Here is a 25484-nt window from a genome sequence, read left to right on the forward strand (position 1 = left end):
GAAAGAAATCGAAAAGTCACGACTAACGTTCTCGCGCTAGTTTCGAGCACGTTATGAGCACGCTACGGCATAATTCGCCCGATTCGCTCCCCTCAACCCTCTGCTTCCTAGCGCACGAGGTAGCGTAATCCATTTTGAATTTACAGATTACGAGGTTGGCTGGATCGCGGGGATTTATGGCATTTGATGGATGCCTATTTACAACCACGCGCGCAGGAAGCGAGTAATCAGTTCGACTTCGACGATGCATTCAGCGCGTCGTATTAAACATGCACAGAAAGTCGGCCTGTTATTCGATGCATGCGGTATAAAGCTTTGTGTCCACGATGCTAGAAATCGCTCCGAGATCTCGGACCGAGAAAGAATTAACCAATGGCATTAATCAATTGCCGAATTATTTAAATGTGATTACTGATTGGTCAATTTTTTCTCCGTCCGAAATTTCGTGGACACAAGGTTTAAAAAATCTTTAACAGACTCTTGGATAATATTTTCTTCCCGTGACAATGTCGATGCAGAGATCGATTTGAGGAGGATGCATTTAGAAATGCACCGCATCGTTCGTTATTCCTCGATCAGGTACTCGTACCGCGGACTGATACATAATCCGCCGTTCATCGACGGCGATGACCGGGAGAAAAATCCACTTATAGCCGGCCATCGGTCCGCAATTTCAAAATTAACTCTAATCTAGGATCAGACCGCTTATAAAGTACGGCGGAGATTTGTGCATGAAAAAAATGGAATCTACCGACAACGTCGGACGGATGCGCTCTAATTGCGCTCGACGACGGACAGGTTTCCTCGTCGGATAATTGTACATTATTCCACGTCGCGGATTTCGCTCGGCGCGGCCGGAATTTGTTATACGGTGAGATGGACTAAGAGCGTACTGGCGTCGACGGCGATGTAACTTTGCGGTGAAAAAAAGTTTTAAGACCGGTTAGTGTTTAAGAAAATAAAGCCGTGAGCTTTAGTCTCCGCTGTTTATTGATTATTTCCGCAGATATTATATTTTAAAGTCCCCTTTTTTTAATTTTAATGCCAAACTCTTAACAGCGGTACTTCGAATTTATTTATTCTCGCGAAACTCATTCTCCGTCTTTCTCACGAACGTTTGTGTACTCATGCTTATTCATACCGAAAATTAAAAAACGTTTATGAAGTCTACAATTTAAAAATTCATTTGATTTTTCCATTTACAAAGCTATCGAATAAACTGGCAAACAAAGGAATATTCTTTGTTCCATAATTTACCGTTAGAGAAGAGAAAGAGAGTGAAGAAACGCTCACTTCGGTGTTGCATAAAATTCGTTGGGTGATATTGTCACTGAAATAACACGCACAAACGCGCAACACAAACTGGCGGTTTTCGTTCCGGCGTTTGCGGCTTTTGTTACTTTGTTACCAGCGGTTCATATTTTCACCGATACATTCGCCATTTATCTGATAAACGCGTGTAGGTAAATCGAATTTTACGAACGCGCTTTTGAGGTCAGAAATAACGGATATGAAAGCAAGGAACCATAGGGTAAGCAGGGTATTATCCGCGAACGTAATGTCGATCGGATAATATAAATCTCGATTACGCGCCGCGGAATATCGAAGTACAAAGAGGAAAGCAGAGACAGAACGAGAGAAAGAGGAGCAAAGAGAGAGAGAGAGAGAGAGAGAGAGACAGAAAGAGAACGTATACGTAAAGCCACATATCCGACAAAATAGTGTAGCAACGTAGCGTGCATAAATTATGACGTAAACTGTGGATACCTAATATCACTCTCGTTTCACCCAGCCTGCCGAGTATACCATTATCGTAATCGAGATGGCGTGATAAAGCGCAAATTGGCACCGATCATAATCTCTTCATATCAGATTGATCACGCGCCACTATCGCACAACACATGTGTAAGAGAGGACATTGGCATTTTGCAATTTAGATTTTCCCAAAATACACAGATCGGATTAATTTCGTTTCTAAATTCTCTTATCGTCCATTGCGGAAAATGTCGCTGATAAGCCATGATCCTCCAACTGGCGGAACTAGTCTGCGATCATGCGGCGGCTCTTCCGATTGCTGTAGAGAGTTAGTTGAACAATGTTGAGATAACGTTAGAGACGAGGAAAAGCTCTCGTTCATTCAAAACGGTCTCGTAATATCAAACTATCGTTAACCGTTATTCGACGAAGTGCCATCAATTTCTCGTATGTGTAACTCGTCGTGACGTCGGTCCTCGTGTCCTACGTAAATTGAGACTCGACGACAAAAGCAACGGCTCAGTAAATTAAATTTATGAAATATTGAAAAACTCACGTAGTTGTTAAAAGGCTACTGTATTCGTCGCAAACCGTGATTTCATTATAGAGAAAGGAAAAAGGTAGTCTTAGAATATTACGAGTACCTAGACACGGTAAACGAACAACGTCTGCCTCATTATATCCATTATTTCTTCCCGGTGCCTCCCCTTTGAAGAAAACCCTACGTTTCATATATTCTTTCCCTTTTTATGACGGCGGAGCATTATGTGACAGTGTAATACGAAACTGGCTATTACGTACATATACGTCTCCTTAACCGTATATATTACTGTATATGCGTCGCGTCGTATGTAACTATGTTCCACTGGAACCGTTATCAGGAAACTCCGGAAGATTTTCACGCAAGGTACACCCGTCTAACAATTGCAGAATATATTATAAGAGAGGAATGTAAGTTATATCCAGAAACTCTATTTCACAAAGAGAACAGATTTGACGTTGTCAAATATTAAATACCGTCTTTCAAAGATTTTATATAACAACAACGGTGACGATTAACAATTGATTGATTCAAAAAGCAGAAAATCTAAATGCCTTCTGCGCTAATCTACAAGTATAATAATTAAGATAAAAAGAAATAGGCAATATCGAAATGATAAATTATTCATCGACGCTGTCTAGACACCATATACTTTACGCCACACACGATACGCAATTTTGCCACGCAATCTAGATTCAACACAGCGAACAATCGGGAATGAAAGCGCGAACAAAAAGACGCGAAACTTATTGCAAATGCACGAACAGCTCTGCACATGTCGCGAATCTCGCACGCGGTTTCCGGTCTCCAGAGCATCACCATGAAGAATCCAGGCGAGCTCAGTACACCGGCAGACATTCGACCGCCTCTACTTCCCCATCGAGGGTGGGTGTTCCGCGAAAGGATACGATAGAGAAAGGAGGGGAGGGCCAACGGAGGGACGAAGGGGTCGATGGAAGGAAAGAGAAGGCGGCGAAGGAAGGAAGGAAGAAGGAGCAAAAGGAGCGCAGAAAGTGGAGAAACCAGAGGCATCATCCGACCCTCGACTCCCCAGGCGCACCCCTTGCCACCCCTTTTCTCTTACCCCTTGCACACTCTTCCTCGCGCTACTCCACTAGACCACTCAAGGCACTCTTCGTACCTCCCGCCATCCTCCGCCCTTCACCTTTCTCTCTTCTCTCTTTACCTCTCTCGTTCCTTCAACCTTGTTTCTCGCACTTCGTCACTCTTTACATCACGCCATGCTTCGACTTCATGCGTACCGCCAAATAAGGTTACTTAGTTAGCTAGCAGCAAATGTGCACACAGTGGCAAAATTATTGTTAATCTTTCATCAAAACTAATTCGTAATTTTAAGTATTTTACAAATACTCGGAAAATGTATTTTAGCCGTAACTATTCGGAAAAATTCCTACGCAGAAAGAGAGAGAGAGATTTATTTTCTAGAGATTTTTACATTTAGGCAGAATTATTCTCGAAGATAACCCCATCCGACGGTATGCGTGCTCAGCGATTCAATCCCTTTCATTAAGAACGTTAATGACGGTTACTGGCTGGCCAACGACCGCAGTTGCGCAAGATCTCGCAGAGAGGTGGGTGAATTTAAGCGTAATTAAATACGCGCGTCAGCCTTGATATTATTAAAGTTACAATGCAGAAGTGTATTTAATTAACTTCCGATATTGGCGCCGGGGCGATCGCATGCGCGCCTACCTACGGACGGACGGATCAATTTACGTCGAAATTATTGTACACCGTTGTTGCCTGCTGTATTCATAATTCAATGGTACATCGGGTTAATATTAAATATCGAATTAGTATGTTCAATCAACCGCGAATGCAGAGCGCTTTTGTCGGGAAATTTATAGAAATTGCCACTATTTCTGAATTTTAATAAAGGTCGCTGCGACGAGTGGAATTTTATTCATTCGCATTTGCTAACACGGCCAATTTATCTGAAATTTATTTACACATCACTGCACAGTGACTAAATATCAAATGTATAAGTGCATCGTATTACCGTCAACCAATTTATTGAACAACGAGCCCATTTATTAAACAATGACGTATCCTTTTAAAAATTATATAAATTTCCGCGCAAACTCCGCATTGACGTTATTAGGAATTCTTAACGTAACGAAATAATAATAGTCCAATTGAAATGATGCTAATTTTGCACATAACCCGGGCTTTAATTTGACCGGTCATTATTACTTTTTAATGTTCATAATAATGACTCGACATATGCATTTAAAGACATATAGAATATTCTGCATGTTTTAATATAAAAATTAACATAGTGAATTTAACTGTAAATATACGCATACATACAACTCTGTTTTATTAAAAAATTATATATAAAATATGAAAATTGTATAAAGGAAGAAAAATATTCTGCATGCGTAATTCGATGGAAATTAACTTTACAAATTACTTTTTTAAGTTTAAATTAAAAATATTATTAAACTAATGATAACAAATTTTATTTACAGCAAATGCATTCTGTCGTTACGTGAGTTTGATAATGTATTAGATATACATCTTCGTATCTTCTCGGGCGCAAATAAAACGCCCGAAATTGAAACAATTCCCAAACTCTTTACGCACGATGACGGGAACAAAATTATACTCATTTGTCGCGCCCTTTTACTACGGAATCACGTGCCGTGAGACCATAATACGAACAACGATAGTAACTGTTTCCACGAATTTGTAAACACGCTTTCGATTTTAATCGATGTCTGGCCAATAAAGATATGGGAAAGAATGAAATAAAGGGTCCTCCGCTCATATTGCTCACGCACATCCTGCTTTTAGGAATCTAACAATCAAGGACTTATATATATTGCACCTAAAAATAATTACACCGACCCTAAATTAACACGGCAATTATTTCACTAACAATTGCATGTATATTCTTCATTGTTAAAGTAGAAAAATTTCAACCGATCATATTATTTTACTGATGAGAAATGACAAGTATACTTTCCGAAATATCATGTTTCCAATAACTCCAATGGAATATTCGGAACAAAAGTTCTTTTTTTTAATACAGAACAAAACTGATGTGAAAACTGCTCGTATTTCATATATCATCCACTTTTTCAAGGACTAAGGTAAAATTGCTATTTCGCATTCGCGTCGGAAATTCGACTAATTCGATGTGCGAACTCGCATCGCGGAATCGGCTGTACCGCGCGGAATAGTAATATCGGGGCGGTCTTAACCCCCGGTACAAGTAAGATCTAATGAAGCAATTCAACTGCAACCGCAGCCCACTTCAAAGTTTTGAGAAACACCGTATTGTACTGCCAGTATATTACAAACTGCAACGGCGGCCATACCGATGCCGCAGCCCGATTATATTTCGCGAACTATTATACTTCGAGCGATCGAACATGCGGTGTGTTGCAATACGGAGTGCCGACATCGCCGAAAACATAAACTCCCTTCGCATTCGAATCGCGGCAATCTGATGTTATATGCGATCACGTAATGCGATTGCCATACCTTTAAAAAAATTTTTGCAATACTTTTGTCTATATAAAAATCAGTAAAAAGTATCAATAACATTAGTGCATTTCGCCTTTGTCAGGGAAATTCAACATTTCCACAGTTTTAATAAACAAGATTAAAATGAAAAATCTGACAAATATTGTTTCAGAGAATATTGTTTTAGAGAAAAATACATCTATAAAATAAAAATTTAATTTTTACAACCATCGCTGAAAACAAGAATCTTTTGCATTCAAGTGCGATAACACACAGTTAAACAAGATTTTCGCAAAAAATTTTACAATATTTTTATTCATATACAAAATACCAGTAATATTAACGCACAATATTTTCTGTTGGAAGAATTCAATTTGTTTCAGCTTTATTGGATATGATTAAAAAACACACATAGAAGTATTTTAGAGAAAAATACGTCTATAAAATAAAAAGTGTCTAATATTTATAAACCATTCTGAAATATTAACCTTTTACGTTCAAATATACTATCTACCATAACCGATAACGTAACGTATCACGAATACCGAAATTTAGAAAATATTTTCTGATATTTTTACTCATGTAGAAAATACCAGTGCGATACAATAAATTGTTTTTTATTGGAAACAATTTAATATTTTCTCAGTTTTCGTGGATAAGATTAAAATGAACAAGTTTTATTAAAAAAAAAAAAAATCCAAGAAAATATAAATCCGATATAACAAAGATATTATATGTATATTATTATATTATATCAGATTTTTATTTTCTGAGATCTTTCTCTAAAACAAAACATTTCTACTTTAATTTTATATTGTGTATTTCATATAAATCCAATTTAAATTCGATTTAATCATCGTGCTGAAAACATGAGTCTTTCATTTTCAATTGTAACAATCTATAACGTGATAACATAGTATTGTCTGCTTTTACAAATTTTTTGATAACGTCATTCACACACGTGCGAAGTATAGAAAAATTATAAAAATTATTTCAATCGTATTCACTGGAACAATTAGATTATTCAATCATATGACTTTTGTTTTAATCTCTTTATCTCTTCTAAACTTTCGATATCTATATACTTGGACGCTACGTCGAAATGAAGTTTCTCCCGACTTTCTAAGTTCAATGCTGAACTTTCTTTTCATTACATCTCTCATAGTAAATCTATTTTTACATTTGTTTAATCGGCAAACGTAACGTTATTTTTAATACACGGGAGACTAAAGATCGATGAAAACTTCATTGAAAACTTCATATTTTCGCTGCGCATTTCACATTCAATTCGATTATCGGATTCCGATTTTTATTTGAATAACATTAAGGATTAAATCCATCTTCTTAATACAACCATTAAGGCGGCAAGACGATAGAATTTTAATGTCCCGGGGAAAGCGTCGCGTCGCGCATTAAATGATTATCGTGGCCAGAAAACAATCGAGTCCTGCGAGTTCCGAGATCCGAATACCGCGCCAATACAAAACTCCCCGTCGCTGTCAATGTAATCCGAAATTTACCGATGCTCTTTTCCGCGCCGCAACCACAGTGTATTGAGTAACAATTACCGGCCGCAAAAGCGGCCCGATCCGCATCAGTGCGGTTCGCGCGATCGGACCTTCCGCTACTCACCCCTCGTGTGCCTCGTTACATGCCTCGACTTCACTCGCCTCGCCGATTAGTCACGAGTACTCGCGTGGGACGAAGGGCCGAATGTGTGGCGTGCGCCGAATCGAAGGGGGTGCGTCTGCCGTCCGCGCCGGAGGTAGTCGGTAGTCGTGCCACAAAAATCCCCGATTCACTCACACACCTGGGACCCACCGACGGCTTTACTTTCGGCTAAACGGAAGCAATCGAGTTCAAGCATACGCGACGCGCTCGCGTGTCGTTGACTCGTGCGAATGAAGAGAGAGAGAGAGAAAAAGAAAGAGAGAGAAAGAAAGCGTGAATCCTTTACTCAATCGCGTAATAAATGTGCTCGCCGGCGACGGAGACCGCGCGAGGGTCGAAAAGAACGACGACGTTGGTACCGCGGCTCGCCGATGCCGACTGTCGACGGCGGCAGCGGCTGTCGGCGCGGCCAACCCTTCGTCGCGCGCGTGCGCGCCACCCTTAGACACACCGCCACCCTCCGCCGTTCTTCCTCGCGCTCTCCTTCGCCCCCTCGTCCGCCAATCACGACTGCTTTTACAATGCCTCGAAAAAGGTAGTGTCCGCAACAAAGGGCAGAGTGCCTTTTCCGGCGGTGTTTTTTTCCCAGAAAAGGATGCGCTCTTGGCAGTACCTGTCAAAGGCGGGGAATTTAAATGATAATGAGAATGAGATCCGCGAATCGCCGCTGTTTTGCGTCCGACTGGGCCGGATTTTGCGTTACGAACGACTCTCTTTTCATAACGGTGAAAGGGGAGAAGATTCTTGGGTTTAGATCTTCCAACTAAACTAAAGTATTAGTGTTATTGAGATGCATCGAAACGAGGTGGTGTCGCCAAGAGTCGAACCCGCGTGGCTAGAAATCCTTATAGAAACGGTAAACGTGTAGTCGAATACAGATGCGAAGGATAACTCAAATAAGTTGAATATCGAAAGTCTTTCCTTCCATCGTCGAGACATTTTTAAGAGGGACAATATACCCTCCCCAATACGCGCGCGTTTTCACGTTCCTCTTCGTACTGGCAATGACGTACCTCATCGACACGTGTCACCTCGACAAAAGACTTTAAGTGCAGATTTGCAAGAGTCGACCGTTTCGGCAAATAAATATATTTTAAATTCGGTAACGTGTCTAGTTGTTACAATCAAGAGTAAAATCTCGTTCAAATCTTTACCAAAATGTTTACGTTATTTTTGTGAAACGGCTCATTTCCCCCCCTAAAAAAAAGTTTTAATAGAAAATCAGACCCTTGACGCAATTCATTAATTATGCAGGTACGATAGGTCCACATACATCGGCATATTATTATCGACTATTCTCTAGGTTGACAATAGTAGCGAACCCGTAGATAATTAATGACATAGCTGGCATTAATCAATCATGTAAATGGCATTAATGTACAACAATCGCCTATAATATCAGTCCGTAAAGATTAAATAGACTGTTAATATGGCTTTAACGTATTCGCTCACGTTAATTGGCAACCATTAAATCACGTTAAGCAGCCTCACACATCTAACACGCACTTTCCGCGTCAGTTGAACATTTTGTCGGTCTCGCTGCACCTTTTTAACGAAACAGTCGTATTTGCCCGTTTCTCGGCGATACCGGGAGAAAGTACATCGACGAGAACGCGTCGATGACCCAAATCGGAATTTATTAGAATACGAGGTACAAAGGTTACGTGAAGAAAAATGAAGGTGCGGCGGAGGATCGTGTCTAGCCATAAGCAGCGATCTGAGATAGTGGGTGGACCGCAGCGTAAAATATATGCGGCGCATACACGCCGGGTGTATCCGAGAGCTCGTCTTCGTGGTCCGACCCGGTGGCACGGAACCGCACGTGTTTGTATGTACGTACGTGGCGAGCTATGACGGGGAGATAGTGAAATGTAGTGCGCCGCGAGTGCAGGCGCGGCCCGACGCGACGCGACGCGACGGCGGTATGGCACGTCGGGGCGTCGTCGGAATTATTCGCGTTCGAGATAACTCGAGTCAACGACATCCACGGGCGATAGTTCAGCGCGCGAAAATGCGGAGAATTGCGCCGATAACGCCCGCGTTATTCCCGCGTCGGATTTTATATCACGGACACCGAGGGGAAAAAAGCTTTCGCCCGACCGTGCTCTCTAAGTAGCGATGTTTTAAGTAATAACGGCAGCCGATGGTATAAGACCGTGTCGAAAGAATCGATAGCACCGTTAAAACGGAAACTATTACGCGCGATCAAGACCTACCTTTTGTAGCTTTTTTCAAGTGTCAGTCTCGCGTCAATAACTATTAATTAATTGTTTAATGAAAACCATATTTTCTAAACAATTCTACGCTAAGCGCGCGGGGGGATAGTATCAGTAGGATTATATCATGTGATAACAGAAAGAGGTATACTGGCGACGCACTCTCGATATTAGTTATGCTAATTGAGCCTACGTGCCGGGGAAGTGCAAGCGACTCGCATACATGCATTTGTAAGCCGTCGTTTAATTCCCCATACAGATCCCAGTGTTGCGATACGTCGCGTCCCACACCCGCCCGAATAAATTCAAACGTCCGGCAAAATGAGCTTTTTGTTGTTTCCTTTTCTTTTTCCTCCTTTTTTTCCTTCCTTTCTCTCTCTCTCTTTTTTTGTTTCATCTTTCATTTCTGCGGAACGGTAATGGCATGGATCAATACGATGACGGGCTGTTTCCGCTTAAGCGGATTTTCACGGCGTTATTTTCGCCGTACTCGCGAGCTGGTTAACTCGCTCGCTGCTGGTACGTCCACGGTTTGCGAGGGAAGAGATGGAGGAGGGGGGGGAAAGGGAAGAGAGAGCAAAATGCATGTGCTCAAAGCGCGTGGAAACAAGCCTGCAGACAGTCAGGTCTCGTCTCCGCCACCATTGCGCCACCACCCTCGCTCTAAAACCCACCCACGGTTTGCTCTTTTTCTCTCTCTACCGCGCTCCTTTGTCCCCCTTTGGTGCACGAGCTGCCGACGATGGCGAGAGATCGGAGCTCGTCGCACACGCCCATGTCCCACGTATACGTGCGTACACATATACCGTGCCATACCGTGTGCCATGTAGGAAATGGGAAAACGAAATGAACCGTGAATAATTATGTATTACTTTTAATGCCTTACGGTTTACAGAAACGTGCCCGCCGATACCAGGGAAATATTAACGTCAAAGGTACTTCCTTCATTTTCTACGGACGTATATACCGCCGCTGTACGTACACCGTACATCGCCGTCTCGGAGCTAGGGATCAAACGATGCACGAGAGATTCGACGTATAACGACTTCTTTTTTTACCCCTCCCCTCTCCACCTGTCTCTCTCTATCTCTCTCTATCTCTCTCTCTCTCGCTGAAACGCTTCCTGCGCTTCCGCGCACGTACACCGCGATATAACGTGGAATATCGAGATAAGAATTCATCCGATCATTATAATTTAGCATAAATTTATGTGCCGGAGGGATCGTGGGCTCTCGTCTCGATCGTCTGACGTATATAAAAAACGTGAGAATTTATCCCCGAGTAATATCTAACTAAAGCCAAGCGGTAGACACATCATTTTAATTAATAATGGAACCACAATTTTATTTTAGTTACGGTCTTCAAATTACGTGCCTAGTGTTCACCGGATACACTCATGATTTCTGGCTATAAGAAACTGCGCGGCTTAATATTGCATTTAAAACATTAAAAAATTTTTCATGATTGTTCGACATTTCAACCGCTCGCACACCGCGCTCTTACATCGCGAGTACGAATGTAATTGTATATTAACTGCACTCGCGCAATAAAAAGCTTTTCGAAACAATACGCACCTGAGAAACGTCAAGCGTTTCCAAGGTATGGGAACATATGTAAATAGCGTTGTAAAAGATGGTGAAATATCAAAACTTGCGGTACCGCCTGCAGGCGGATTTTATAATCACTCGCCGTAGTGGATCGGGGCAAGCTTTCCGCTGCCCCTCGTCGCCCTTTCACACCGTTGAATCTAATTATGAGAACGTCAGTTTCGCGAACTTTGTCCGGTTTTACATCTTTATACATTGTGCTACGATATTACGGCAGTTTCGCGTCAGCGTCGAAATCTTCCGGACGATATTAACTGCAAATTTGTTTGTTCGAACAATAATATCTTCAATAACAACGTCACAGATTAATAAAATAGAGACTGTGTCGTCTAAAATCTTTGTGTAATAAAGTATATAAGAAATTCGTAAGGTAATAGCATAAAAGAGAAATGAAAAGCGAAAGTTACATCGTAAGTCTGGATAGTTCAAAACTCGATAGTCTCGCTGTATATAGTTCGATCCAGCTTTAAAAGAAGTATTGATAGATTCTTTTTTTTTTAATCTCACACCGCTGTTTATGAAATAGTTTAAATGTAATCGTGAATAAAAATACACTTTATATGGTTAAGAGTTTTATAAGTAACAATGTTTTTCAATCATCTTTTTTTACTTTTTTTCTTAATAATACCGAATAATTTTATACTTCAAATAAGCCTTTATAGGAAATTCAACCTTATCGAAATTTATTTTTCGAACTGTTGATACTTTACTGGACCTTGTAATTACAGTATTTATAAAGACTTTACATGAAAAAGTAAACGTTAATTTCGGATATAGCGGTTACATTGTCTAAAAAAATATGGATCAATCGTTCGCGTTTCGAGAATTTTGTGTCGAGAAAATGCGTTAAACTAAAGAACATGTATTCAAGCCGCGCGGAAAGCAATTGATTTATCTACTTTTCCGTCGGCGTTTCCCGAGTCGAAGTTGGCACGAGGGAACCTTCAGCATCCCTCGCTTGTTCGCCCCTGTTCGACAAACTATCACCAAAGAAGTTTTAAAGCTGACCGAAAGCAGCCCATTGGCAGACAAATGACTCTCGACTTTTCCTCGCATAAAGCACATAATGTTTTGCATGAAAGTCTACTGATCGGAAAGATTTCGCAGCCATTTAAAGCAACAATCAGATATTTGCTCCATTCGTAAAATAATAGGCGCTAAGGAAGAGAGAGAGAGAGAGAGAGAGATCGGTAAATAATAGGAGATATGATGAGATACGTCTCATCATACATATTTAGTCTTGTAACGAAAGAGGTAAAGCACTGACTTTAAAGAAACGCAAATACATAATACAATTCATCGTGAAAATGAGCGAGAAGTAGGACGAGTAATTTACTTTAATAACTAATAGCAAGATTGCACCGAATTGCCATCATTCATTCCTCAATTCAATAATGATCTCAGCAAGTCCGTTGTTACGGGAGAAGAGCGCGCATTTTCTCAGTCAGAAAAATCCAATGCGAATAGTTTCACGAGCAAGAGACTTAACGACGAGCTATTTACGATGTTGCGGATCAACTCGCGGAGTCAAATCGGCGAACGAGATGACGACGAGCCAGTCGAGGTCGATTTCAGCGTCTGCTCACTCGTATATAGTGACCCGCGCGCGACAAAGCCCGCCTCCGCCGAGGACAAATCGTCCGTGAAATAGAGAAATTCGCGAGGATCCTCTAGAAAATCCGCATCCGTTACCGGAATACCTTATGACGGGGGGGCCTGTTAACATTCAGACGCGGCCAGGCCACATAGGTAAGTTACTGGATAAGTACGTTCGACCGAAATATACGTATGTACATATAAAATTTTGTCACGAGTGAACCAGTTTGCGATTCCATAAATACACATAAAAGTTTCATCATTTAGTGGATTTTAGGGAACCGTGTCTTAATTCTCTCCAACTATCTGAGTATAATAGCACGTAGGGTCAAGTGACTTAATTAATATCTTTGAGAAAATATTATAATCTTAGGTAAAACTCCTGTTTAAAGAAGGCATCTCCAATGATTTTGTCCTTCACAATATTATAGAAATCACCCTCCTGAGTAACCTTCAAAAGGTCTTATTGTTAGCCATCCTTCGAAGTCTCCAGCTAACAATATATTTACACAATTTTAATAACGAGGGATATATCATTGTTAGATTCGCGTGGAAAGTTAGAAATACGTTGAAATCGTACAATAATAAACCTCGCTTTAAGTGGAAAGTTAGAAACCCATGTCGAGTCGTTTTATGCTAAGAAATAACAAAAAGTATTGTCACATTAATATAGGTTGGATTTTGGGATAAGCTTTTTAGAATGAGGGTGTAGGGGAAGGGCCGGATTCCCCGCTTATACTTGCATTATTTTCATATGCACATTAGTCATTTATGGCTTACTAAAAATAACTGTTATATTTTTCGAACTTTATTTGTCAACAATTTTTTAATAAACAAGCAACGACTAAACGAGCAACGACTGAAAGCTTATGAAGGTTACTCAGAATGATCTTTATAATATATGACATATAAAGATATTAAGGGTAAAATTATTGGAGGTGCCCTAAACGGGAATTTTACTTAATGTTATCACAATTTTTTAATAATCTAATTAATAATTAACTAAAATGTATTCATACAATAATATTTCAATAAGTATATTAGTAAATAAAATTAGTATAATTGTTACATAGAACGGTTCAAAAAAATTTTCTAACTAATCTCTCGAATTGAAAATTTATGAAAATCTAATTTAATCTTTTATTTCTTAAAAAATAAAAATATATTAATTACTTGTGACATTTGTAATGGTTAAATAAAACATTGTAATGCATGATACAATAGGCTAACAGACATCACTGTATAATGCCGAATGCAATAATTTCCAAAATCAATAGTTACTATTAATTGACAAGCCAATCGCCTGCGAGCGTTTGCACATTCATAAGACATGTAAAATAAACACGGCATCGTAAAATAAACATCGTGACGCTGCGCTTGCGTATGTTCGAGGGTGGAGGAGACCCTTTGGATCGATCCTTCAGCTTTATTTGTAAGTGGTGGTCCATGGGAAGGACCTTCACTTATAGAGGCCAGTCAACGATTATTAATGAACGCGACTACATTAATGACAAAAAACTCATTCTTATTGAACTACATATCGCGCAAATGAACAACCTACAAATATAAATTTCAATATTTTAAATTTTAAATCAATATTTTATTCGCCGAGTTATAAATAAATACGGGTGTGTAATTAAATAGTACAAAACATACATTGAGAACAAAACATCTTCGAGTAATGGCAAATGAAACTTCTCAAAGTGATAGTTGTTACTATTTTTATCAAACACGTTTCGAAGCACAGTTAATTCGCAGACGTTGAACGCAAAGTTCACGGTAACTTTTCTTAACAAGCTCTATCTCGTGCCCCGTGATTCTTTGTTTCAAGACGCGTTTCTAAAGCTCCATCTCCGCCAGGAATTATTACTCCAACGATAATAATGTCCCGCGGAAATTCGTTGTGCCGGAGGGCATTATTATTAATAATATTAAGGATTAGTATTAAAACGCCGGTAAATGTATATTTTATCATTTCTAATCAAGTTCGCATAACGAATACGGGAGGTGTGACGCCCGATTTGCTGGTACAAGCCTGCTTTAATATAACGTAGATAGGTTGAGACCCCATTAGATCTCAAGTTGATCCTGCAATCTCCTAAGGCGATACCAGACTACGAGTGCGGCGTCTGTAATAGGCGCTCATGTAAAAGACGGTCCCATATTCTCGACTTCGCGTAAAGTCAGTGTCACGTATACTCACGTGCAAAATTGTAAGAGCCCTTTAGCAAAGTGCTTTTGTTGATAATGTCCTCAGTCAACTACGCGCTTGACTGTGAGATGCAAAACGTGACAGGAGCGATTAGGCAGTTTACGGAGGTACATAATCGCGCGTATGCGAATACCTTATCACGGAACGATCTACACGATATAGCTGATCACCCGTGACGTTATGCGAACAATTACGAAATTCAGTATTTTCTACCGTAGAAGAATGTTACGCGATTAAGAGAAAAAAATACAAATTTTTTAACGTTTTGCCAGTTAACTATTAAGAAACTCGATCGAAATAATATTCTGAAAGCTTTCAGCTATAATGTTGTACAGTTATACAAAAATAACAGTCTGCATTTCAGGCATAATACATTCGACATCGAGAGTAGCGATTCTTTTATAAACTATGCATATGTCAATCCTGTTTTTGTGCGCGTATACTATCGTATGTGAAATAATTTCTCCACACATTTATCCCTACGTGAAACACATATTAGCGTAGCTTGCCCGTTTCGAACCTGGCATATTTAAAGTTCGTTTTCCTTGGTTTAGGCGACGGTGCCATTGTCCGCGGCAAACAGCAACAAGAAAGTAATAACATCATGGCGAAATGACAAATTCGCTGCAAATATTGCAAGGTATATACGTCATAAATCCGCGTTATGGCTATATGTAGGTCGTATAACGGTTTTCAGCGCGACCCCGTGTGTTTTTACATTATACGATAGAAAAGTAATCCGTTATGATTAACGCAAACGCACTAATGTTTGTCTAAACGTAGGACGGCGAGAAATTATTCTCCGACAGCTTAAACTGATCGCTTGAGAAAGATCGGTTGTGTAAGATAATCTAATAGTTAAGAAAGTAATCAACCAACTTTAATTTCAATACCCGCGGAATTCCCGTTGCTTGTTACTTTCTTAGAACGAGAGTCCTGAAACCTTTACAGCGCAAAAATTAATCCCACCCGAATAACCTCGCATTTTACAGTTAATACCGACTCCGGATTTCGACATACGCTTCAGTGTGGATGACGCTTATTTGAGAACGACACTTTTTAACGTACTTGAAATATGTATATTTGATCAAGATTAAATTGTACAAGAGAAGGTACGATCGACGGTTAATTAACGCGCGAACGACACGTTTTTGGTGTAACTTTATACGCGTATTGTGTCTTCGCCAATTATACAAGCTGTATGGAAGTGTGCGACGGCAGAATACAGATTGTAGATCGAATTTCGCGCAGTGGCAGTATTCCATCACGCGGGCTACACAGCCGCATCGATATTCTTGTGTAATAGAACCATTCTGAACCAATCGCAAGGAAATTGCCTCTCGAAAATACACCGGGCAAAAGTGTGGTCCTACGTAGTCGCGTTGGTTGAACGTTAACGAACTTAAAGGTGTACCTACGTAGCCGGTATCGAAATCGCCCCTCGCACGTTTTATCGCGTATCGTGGATACGACAAAGTCAAAGGACTCGATACAATACGGATTATGAAAGTCTTTCTTTTTTCCCCCCTTCGGGCTTTCGCTTTAGCTACATGTGTATATTTTATCCACAAAGAAGTTCAGCCATGAGCAACGTTTCGAATATATATGTTTCTTATTATGTATGCGCGTGTGTGTCAAGAATAGGCAAAAGTCGTACGCGCGCATAATTTCTTTAGGTAGCACTTTCCAACGGAGCATCGTGCATTATTCCGCCAAACTGTTACATCCCGCGAACATCGCGAGAGACATACCTACTTGCATGCGCGAGTTCGGCATGTCTATCGGCCGTAACTTCGCTCGCCATTGATACCCCCTCGTTCGTCCCCGGCTTAGAAACTTGACGGCGAGAGAAGCTAGGATATATTCATGGACATGTTTGTAACATCCTACGACCACGCGCCCGTGCTCAAACTTACATTACCATGTTCAGACGCGGAACGTTTCGCAATAGCTCCCGAGCGGCAGAGATATGTACACGCAGGGGAGACGCACATAGCCGTAATACGTACATACGCGGTGTGTGGCAAACGCAGTGAGATAATGCGCTGACAGGTGGGAAAGGTGGACGGAACCGCGAGCTCAGCAGAGCATTGCGTCTATTATGAACGATTCGTTATACTCCAAATCGCGTAGGAAAATTTTTTCAAACTGGATCTCGATCGGACAGAACTCAACTCTAGCCTATCTCTTTTTATATCGGAGTATCACCCTTGTGAATTTGTCGATCCGGTGTTGACATATGTGATACAGTTCCCCGTAAGTGTCTTTTAAAGTACTCCTGCTGAACCGTGTTGTGTCACAGCTGTCTGAATATCTTCAATACCGTCAGATATTCTCTTCTACGAACCTATCTCGATTTTAATGTATACGTAGTCGACGGAAAGCGCGTTATATTTGTGTGTATATGTATACGTAAAGCACCTTAAGTCGGATCAAGCAAAGCAAACAAACACGAATAAACAACTTGCTTCAATAAATGCGAATAATGCAGTCATACATTGAAGTAATTGTTTATTCGTATTTTTTCGCGCTCGTTTGCTTCGTCCGGATAGGGCTTTGCATATATCAGATATATTAAACAAGTTCTTGGTTTTAAAACGATTCTATTAATTTGTTCATATTGAAGAAGCTAAAATTCTTATTTAGAATAAAAATAGTACGCTAAATTTAATACGAATGGTACAAATCGAATAGTACATTCGCGCAAGTCTTAGACAGTAATACTAATGCACGCTCGCTTGGGCAAGGTTTAAACTTACGACCCTACTGTGACGTTTCACTAAATACTATAGCCACCCTAATTCCTCGGTTGTCACCGAGCCTTTAATGATGTTGTCAGCCGGTACGTCCTCTTATTGTCGCCATTAATACAGAACGGATAATGCAGGGTGTCGTAGGAATTAGGGAACCCTCGTCAACGCGAATGAACGTTTCGCCAATTGTACATTTGATCGGCAATTTAACTAAGCGATCGTAGCTAATAAGAAATTACCGATTTTATAACGATTTGTGAAAAAATCTTGATAAAATATGTATCTGTTATTTACATTATTCGATTTATGTTTGATATTAATTATCTACTTCATAAGATTTTACCGAGAAAAATGTAATTTTACATCTTTTATCGTTCTTTCCAGAGATCCATCAATCACATGCGTAAGTGCTTCGATTGATCATGCTTAAAAACAAATTCGACGATCAATCATGTTAAGTAGTCAAAGTATCGTCTACAACCAAGCTAAAATGTTACGTTCGATATATAGTGCCTGACCTTTTATTATTAGAAGTCGAATAAGTCCTGAATATATTAAGAAAGCCTTTCAATTACGTAAAAAAAGAAACTGTCAATTAAAACATAATAATGCAGACTAAAGAAGATCAATAATAGATCTAAATGTCACGTCTACTTTTATATCGAGTGTCATCTCCATTATAGAGAAAGTAATGTATATAGACATAGGCGGTATTCATAGTCGAATCTTAAATTTAAGACCGTCTTAAGTACGATTTTAAGATGTCATGAACCACTCAGAGCCGTATTAGCATCTTAAGACATTACTTATAAAACGGTCTTGAAATAAGTTCCGACTATGAATACCGGCCATAGACTTATCATAAATCGCACTAATGTATAAGAAAAATATAATACTGATAAAGAATCATTTCTGATTAATTTTCTATCAATAATGGATCTAATTTTTCATATATCGGAAACATCATTTTCTCACGCGCGTCATAGTCAACAATCGTCAACAATATGCCTACGCGCGGCTTAAAACCATGTGATTCGACGCTCATTAGGCAAATTAACAACACGGTAATCGTCAACGTTTTCTCTAGAAGGCTACTCAATTAATCAAGCAGATAATTTGCCGCTTAGGACTGTCGAGAATAGATGGTTCGATAGGAACAGCGCGAAAGCGTTCCCACATAGGGACACAGCTTCCAATCGCATTCATATAAGTGCAAAGATATAAGCGCATCCATTTTCCTCCGCGGGGAAACAGATGGCCGGTATTGACTCTCGTTTCAATATTCAGCTTCTTGAATAAAACAACGACTGACCGGCCGATCGACCGCGACCCTCCGACATCGAGCCACCGAGTATATTCCGAAGATCTAGCCGCTGCATCAGCATTCGTCCGTGTCGACGAAAAAGATAGCCCACTTGCATGCCCATACCTTGATAAACATCCGATACAACGTCGTGCTGCGCGATCGTTTTGTAGAAATAGCACGCGAGATTCGCGACCAGAATATGCGAACGGTCGATGTGCTAATCTTCCAAATTAACCGTATATCGCGCCGACATTTGGCACAGTTTCGTTAATTACACAGTTACCTTAATGTAAAATAAAATATTGTTTGACTCACCGATACGATGCGCAGCAACGGAGTTATAAACCGCATCGCAGGCTACGTTGAACTGTAAAATACAAAAATATATCCAAGTTACATTAAATCTTATAAACGTCTCATTAAATATTTACGTATATTCTGAAATAATAAATTAAATAATAAATAGGTATCAAATTACTTACTCCATGGTTGCTCCGCTGTTGCCCGATGCCTCCCAGGCCTGCTCCTCCTCTCAGATGTTCCTCTCTTCATTGAACTAGCACAACCTCGAGCACAACGCACAACGTTCCTGATCTTCATTGAATTAACACAACTGGAGCACAACGTTCCTGAAAATACAATTGTGCGACACTGTACTTTATGGCATATTCCCAATGTCTATAAATCGCGCGAAACGCGCACTTTACGTTATTTCGAATAATTATCAACACGTTCACGAATCTGTTATCATACAAGCTAATTAATTGCACGGTTGAAAATCACTACTTGTTCATGAAGAAGATAGAGAATGGTTATGCTTTCTCCTGGCACTTGTCGCGCGATCGCGTTACAAAACAATAACAAGACGATACGAGGAGCGGCTCGCGTCGCTACCTTAGACCATATATACCTGGAAGAGGAATTGCCTATGCTTCCCGTGTCCAAGTTGGGTGCGAGAGAAAGAGAGAGGTAGCTTGATAAACTTTGCTCGCAATGCACAAGCGCGAAGCCCACCAGCCCGCCAAAGCGTCGACATGACGATGACGTCACGCTCATCGCGCCGCCGGCGCCGTTACGGCCCGGTCTACAATCAGTCGTATGTCGGAGTCAGATATCGGAACGTACTTAGCCGATGGTCCAATGAGGAAAATTCGTTTCCGAAAAAGAAATTTTCTCATTGGATCATCGGCTACGTTGTAGACCGGGCCTTAGGCCGGTTACGGCGCCGACGACACCATGCGCTTGCACATCACTGACATCACAGACGAGAGTTACTAATCTATCTTTCTCTTTCCTTAAAAAATATGATTCTCTCTCGCACCCAACTTGGACACAGCCGACACAGGCTCGATCCTTCATTCCTTTTCCACAGGTGTATGTTCTAAGATCGCTACCCACCGATTGACAACCGTGATCTTGCGTAAATAACATAAAACCGTATGCCACAAAAAATAAATTCCGAGCGCCGCATGCCAAACAATTTTTGACGAAATATTTAACGAGATATTTAACGTACTAAAGTAAATCCGCGCCGAATATTCAGTTTCTGGCGTTTTGATTGATTATGTGATTATATATTATGTCGACATATTATATGGCTCTTCGTGACTTAAATCATACGGTTAATTGTATTATTTCCGCGATTTGTATTATTTTACATCGAAAATATACGAATTATTTAAGCGACAGAAAACTCAACGCGATACGCGATACATTCGAATAAAGGTATCGTCAAAGAAATCATTACGATGTAAATAATACGATGAAACAATTTCCATCGCATCTATCTTTACTTTGAGTGAATAGATCGTGTAAAATATGCCCGCTTCATTAAAATACTATTTCTTTTACATTCGGATTACTAATTCCGTAGTTAATTAAACAATGATAAGCAATTACTTATTCTAACGATCATAGAAAATGATCGCATTCAATATTACCTACGATTTGCTTACGATCACATATTGCGGCATACACGGAGCGACGACTACCCGCCTGTTCAAGGCTCGCGATGCGAATGAAAGCGCGGGCGGCGTTCACACTTATTCACTGAACATAGGCAACACAGCGCCACCCCCTCCCCCCGCAGCCCGCGCTCCACGTACTTACGAAAACAAGGCCGCATTCCTATGCTTATACGTATAAGATGTTCAAAATAAGTATCCGCCGAATATTCTGTTCTTAATATTTAAGCTATTGTCGCATATTTTACTCCTCATACTTTGGATTTTGGCAAACTAGGTAACGTCACTTAAGGTAACGATTAATTCCGCTCGAACCGTTTTAAAATTCTGATAGAGATCTTGTAACTTGAATTCTAATTCGAAAAATATGCTGCAGTTTGATTAATATATGTATATTCTAGCTTTATTATATTATTAACAAATTTTGCGTTACTATGCGTAAAATACTTACTATTTTTTAAATAAAAGTAAAGTTTTAGAAATAATTAAATCTAATATCGAGGAATAAAATTTATTTCTGTTTTTTGAATCGAACAAAATTCATGTAAATTAATATACGATCTTGATCTTATCAATACAATCTTTTCAAGTGTTTGCATTCCGTGAGGAATAAAAGTGTGTAAGTTTCGTAAAATGAAATTTATGATTTTAATAAACAAGAAAATAAGATTATATTGTCGCGAAAAAACAACTTTAATCTCATTTTTTTTTTAATTTACTAAATCATACGATTTCACTCTTTCTCTGTGTGTGAAACGCAAAGAACTAAGAAAAATCTAATAATGATAAATAAACTTCGATAAATAAAAGAACTTTTTTTATAAAAATTAATAAATTTTATTTCTCAGGACATTATATTTAATAATCTTGTTTCAAATAATTAATTAACCATTTTAATTTACATTAAAAAAAATAACTTATATGTAACAATTACAATTTGATATTAGTAAACAACTTGTCTATATATACACGGTATCCTAAATGTTACATGAAGTCGCATCAATTTTTATATCTGGGACAATTTTGATGCATATTGCATCTGGATATTTTTACATCATGATTTAGAGTTCTGTCTGACAGTTTATAACTGTTTCACATGTGTAAAAGATTAAACACATAAGATTAGAAATAAACAATTCAATATTAAATTAATCAATAACAATATAGTTTTATACTTTTTTAATCAACAATCACACGTCCCAAGTATGCATTTAATGCAGTTTCATGTGATGAGGCATTTGTGATACCTTACTGGCACAATATCTACCCATAAAGGATCAAAATATCACTGAACGATAAAAATTGATACCTGTCTAATAAAAATCATATAACAAATAATAAATATGTAAAGTTACACTTAAATGCAAAAATTCTATATGATACTTTGCTAACTTGATCAATAATAATTCAAAAACTCGGATATTTCTGTTTTATTTTTTAATTAAATATTTGTTAAATAATCCTTTAATTAATCGCCAAAATATGCATTAAAATAATATAATACGTGGGTGATACTTGTAGCCAAAAATATTTCGATTATTGGAACGAAATACGAAGCTTTCTCGCAATGAGAATTCAGGAAGGCAGCGAACATCACGACTAGAGTAAAATTTCGATTGGACCGAATAGAAATCGAGTACAAAGGGAAAAAGAAATTGAGAGAGCGATCTAACTTGCGGAATCACAACGATTCGATGGTTTGTCTCCTGGAAATGACTAAAGCCACTTTTGTGAAAATACATATATGCACCATATACACGTCACGTATACGGATGCATTATATGTATCTCGTTTCGGGTGAATAAGAGAGTGTATGTGTGTGTGTATGTATGTATGTATGCAGCCACGTGTGCGCGATAGTGTGGCCGACCAAAGCCCCGACTCATATAGGAGTATTTAGATTTTAGGATGCACATGGGAACGTGCGAATCCGGGTAGCGCGGTAACCCGTATTAGGGTCACGTGCAGATTTGCCGAGGTGAGACTCTATCTTATGCGTCCCACGTACACTCATCTCCGAATCAGAAACCCGTCATAAACGATGCAAGGCCCATATCCTCCTCGAGAAACCGACCTCGCCCTACGCCGAAATTCCAGCTTCCAGCCCCGTGAAATCCCCGCGCGATATACTCGCGGCGCGGGAAATCAGGCTGCTCCTGCTTGCCGCCACCGCAGCAGCTGCGTTTCCAGCTGACTGGCAGAAGGCAGTTCAGTAATAATTGAAACGGCGACCCGAAACGGCCGCTCGTTTATGTATACTTTAACGATACCAAGATTAATCGGATGCGTGGAGAAGCCGCGAGTGCGAAGTGCGGTTGGATAGAAACTGGTCTACTAAATTTGTCAACTCTTGGGAGAACCCCCTGAAACCTGAAAAGGGACTGAGATTCATCAACTTGACTTACAAGATCCTTGTTCTCCCCCTACAATTATCTAGTCTAAACGTAGATCGATATTTTTTATACCTAAATGAAATTACTTAGATCGTAGTACGTAGATCATATTTTGTATCTAACTCTGGCTGATTTTATATCAGTTTGTATCATAAAAATCATACGCGACCGCACTAACGGTAAAGAATCGTGAGATTAAACGAGCGGTCGCAAGTTTCGGCGATCCTTCGACGCGAATCCGCACATCGAGATATACATGTTTCATTCGCTCGTTTGTGAATTCGAGGAGAGTATAGAGAACAGAGTGCGTGATCGATCAGCATAGACAGTATATCAAACGTGCATCCATCCATCCAGCCTGACTGCCATAACATAGAGTCTCGAAGGGGGACAAGAATATCCTATTTCCGGGTGTTTTATCGACGGCCTGTTCTCTATGCTTTGCGAATCACTGCAGATCGTGTTTTGAACCGTATCATTCGTTTGTCGAATATCCCCGAGTCCCGACCAGCACGCGCATCGAGCACGATGTAGTACGTATGCGGTATGTATACACACGCATGCACGCGCGCGCATTCTTCCCGAATTTGCATTTTCATCGTGCATACGCGCAGCATTCAGCAAAGGGACGAGCCCCTCCCTCCCCCCCGTCGTTTTTCTCACACACGAGGATAACGTTTGTGGACTTAGTGATATTTCTGGTTGAATTTACCACAGTCGCTCCGCATCGGGATAGGTATACGTAAGAATAACACGCGATAGGACGCGAATATGCGAATACGCTCGTTCGCATACTGTTGTATACATTATTTGAAAAAAAATCTGGTGTATACATAGTCACGTGCAATATTCGTCGGGCAATATGCGTCATGCCTGAAGAATTTATACATTCGCACGCAAACGTATAATCCTACAGGATTTCTTGCTCAACATTATTATCTTTTTTTCAAAATCGCTTATGTATTACTTACCGAAACAAAGAGTTGACACAACTGCTTTGAAAATCATTGCAATTCCTCTCCTCCATTTACGCCACAATTCGGCCTGAAACAAAAAAAAGTGAAGTCTATTTAGATTTGAAGAAATTACGGAATTTTGTTAGAGAGATAATACAGATCATTCTGATTGAACAATTGCGTTCACATATAGAGCGTTACTAGAATTAAAGCTTGATCGTATAAATCTCTTTACGATAAAAAGTCAAAATTTCCATACGAATGATAGTCTCCCATCTTCGCCACGGAAAAAGTTAATTTCGAAAAAAAAAATCTGAAAGTTCTTCATCAACGTTACTCGTATATTCGGATCAGTATAAAAACTCCGATAAGGGAGAAAATTGGCAAAACAACTGTACGAAGTCAAGTACGGAGAAAAAAAAACGTATGCACGAGCGGTCGGGGTGACGAATCGCATTAACACACGGGGCGGCCTGCCATATGCGGAAAAAGGTAATCCACAAGTCGTCGATCGACGTTCTCTCGCAGCAAAAGCCGGTATTATCCGCGGTAGAGATGGAAATGCGCGCATTAGAGCAACCAACGTGCCACAATTTCGCGGGGGCGCGCAACCACCCACTCCGGTCAATAGTTTTAACTCGCGAAAAACGTTAGGCCGCTTAAAACCAACGCGTATACGCGTAACACGCACGCCGCCACGGCTCATCCGCGGCAATAATCCTCGCGCGTGTGCATACGCACGCACACGCACCACGAGCATGAATATTTACGCCGAATCCGGGATAGGCCCGCGAACGCAGGACGCGCATACCCTGGCTATTTATTATCTGCTAAAATTATAACGTTCAACGTCATCGACGCGAGAGCCGAGTGCCCGTGTAATCGAATCCCCCCGCGTATATAAATATATAATCGCAACGGCGAACTCTCGCTCGCGTACACGCATGTCCGCTCGTGCGCGCGCGCGCGCGCGTGTGTTCGCAATTCATGCATCCATCCGATATTTCCGTATCGGCGGCAAT

The 25484-nt window shown here is 40.1% G+C and overlaps 1 long non-coding RNA gene across 2 annotated transcripts in view; it reads right to left on the reverse strand.

Moving 5' to 3' along the window:
* The window catches only part of LOC112456851, a 117226-nt gene extending 92676 nt beyond the window's left edge, over positions 1–24550 (reverse strand). The window contains exons 1-3 of one of the 2 annotated variants that reach the window (XR_003041026.1): positions 24478–24550; positions 19632–19778; positions 19465–19516 (exon numbers count right to left, since the gene is read on the reverse strand). This is a non-coding gene — a long non-coding RNA (uncharacterized LOC112456851). Of the gene's footprint in view, positions 1–7420; positions 7825–19464; positions 19517–19631; positions 19779–24477 lie in introns of those variants that run through there. The other variant, XR_003041025.1, reaches the window with a different exon arrangement.
* Between the last annotated feature and the right edge of the window lie 934 nt (positions 24551–25484).

This window comes from Temnothorax curvispinosus, unplaced genomic scaffold, assembly GCF_003070985.1.
Source record: "Temnothorax curvispinosus isolate PA1 unplaced genomic scaffold, ASM307098v1 QBEX01000668.1, whole genome shotgun sequence".
Classification (NCBI taxonomy): domain Eukaryota; kingdom Metazoa; phylum Arthropoda; class Insecta; order Hymenoptera; family Formicidae; genus Temnothorax; species Temnothorax curvispinosus.